This window comes from Ursus americanus, chromosome 9 (genome assembly GCF_024610735.1).
Source record: "Ursus americanus isolate L20-20 chromosome 9, mUrsAme1.1.p, whole genome shotgun sequence".
In the NCBI taxonomy this organism is placed as follows: domain Eukaryota; kingdom Metazoa; phylum Chordata; class Mammalia; order Carnivora; family Ursidae; genus Ursus; species Ursus americanus.
The window spans coordinates 59,528,718-59,530,748 of NC_142135.1; the positions used below are offsets into that span (position 1 = coordinate 59,528,718).

The 2,031-nt window shown below is 35.8% G+C and overlaps 1 pseudogene; it reads left to right on the forward strand.

Moving 5' to 3' along the window:
• Nucleotides 1-344: 344 nt before the first annotated feature.
• LOC148109480 (cytochrome c oxidase subunit 5B, mitochondrial pseudogene) lies at nucleotides 345-737 on the forward strand (annotated as a pseudogene).
• Nucleotides 738-2,031: the final 1,294 nt, after the last annotated feature.

A 2,031-nucleotide genomic window follows, 5' to 3' on the forward strand; every position in this document is an offset into this window, starting at 1 on the left:
GTTTGATTCATTGCCCCCAAAAAGAATCAGATGATTTTCCTAGTGCTCTATGGAATGAAATTTATTCTATTGGTTTTTCCAGGGAATCAGAAAAGTAACATAACTACGCTGCTATTGCAAACTCTATGCAAAGTCCTCTGAGGGTCACAGAAATATAATCCCTGATCTATGTAAGCTTATAATCTACTTAGCAAGACATACTACTAGACAAAAAACAAAAACTGTAAGTAAAACTAGTGTTTAATCTTAAAGCAACCATACCTAAGAGATTCTGTGGTCCATAAAAAATTAAGAGAAATAATACTTACCAACAATTATTTAATGAAATCTTACCATTCATATAAATGCATTATAATAGGCATGATGGCTTCAAGTTTCTTTGTGGAGCTGGAGTGCTGGTCACACAAGCCCTCGGGGCCCATGGTCCCAATGCAGTCCCTGCAGTCCATGGCATCTGGAAGTGGTGTTCCTGTTGATGGCAAGAAGGTGGATGGGCTAGACAGGAAGGTTATGATGGCTGAACAGAAGGGACTGGACCCATACAATATGCTAGCCCCAGGCAGCTTCAGGAACCAAGGAAGTCCCTAATTTAGTCCCACCTATCACCAAAAAACAATAGTGGGCTGCATCTGTGAAGAGTAAACATCATCTGGTGTGGCTGCATAAAGGGGAGACCTAGCAATGCCCTAGCTGTGGAACCCATTACTAGCTAATGCCCCCACCAGTTGGCCCACTGAGCCTTTGCACTGACTTACTCAAATTGTAAAGTTTCTTCTTTCCAGTAAAGACCCTTGGCTCCTTCCCCCATTAAAAAAAAAAAAATGCATGTTCACATATATACACTACATGCACATATTCATGCATATTTCCAAAGGCCAGAAAGTGATTTGCAGTTTAAGCCTTAATCCTGATCTCATCAATAACTAGTTGTATTTAGCAGTCTCTATAGATCATACTGTCTACATATGAGAAACAATACACACTACACAAGAAAAAAAATAATGAAAAACTAAGATGTTGTTACACACAAAAGGGTTAAACTTCTTTGTGATATAATTCCAGGTTTTTTATGTGAGTATTCATATTTTGTACATGTGGAAGCAATTTTACAAAGGTATAATGACATCAAAACCAAGTTCCAAATATACTGCATACTGGGGGAAGAATGTCAAAAACAGAAAATTTCAGAAATGGTTACAATCTATAAAACACTATCATATATGGTATTTCGCTGATTTTTCACAATAGCCCAGGAAGATAGTTGTTGTTACTGCAGAATTCTCATTCAACATACACAGAAACTGAGAGATTAAATGATACATCACAGTCACAGAGGTAATAAAGTCAAGGCAAGGAATCAAACTCAGATCTTTGGGCTTTCAAATCAAAATTTCTGCAACAGAATGAAAATCAATTGCTGGTTCAAGCCAAGATGTCAAGATACTCAGAAAGATGTCTATGACTCTACAGCTACTATCTATCAAAATTAATTTTTAAAAGTAATAATAGCCATAATAAAGGTAGCTTTCAAGCTCTGTACTAGGTCAGGCAAACAGAAAATATAACAACCCTGCAAACTACATCTTTTGATTTTTCTCTAATCCTTGTCTACCATCAAAGCAACATATCTAGAAGAAAAAAAATTACAAGTCCCCTACACCATGTAGATCTTTATGTTCTACCAATTGAGGTTTAGTATAAACTTAATCTACTAAGTTTATATCTTTAAAAATTACTTAGGTCTACTTTCATAAAATAAAATTTGCGTCTTAAAACAATAAATAACACTTAAGTGTAGAATTATCTCCATAACAAACTAAACCTATTATCAAAATGTAGTCTCTTTGGGAAACCACAAACAGTTCCTGTTAACCTCAAAGACGACTAGGTATATTTGCAAATGCCCACTTAGAGAAGTCCTAAAATGGGCTCCAAAGATACATTATACATCTCTGACCCCCGCAATCATAAGGACACGTTTTGATTTATGTAACAATTAAGAATGAGCCTCAAGATACTGTACAGGAAATT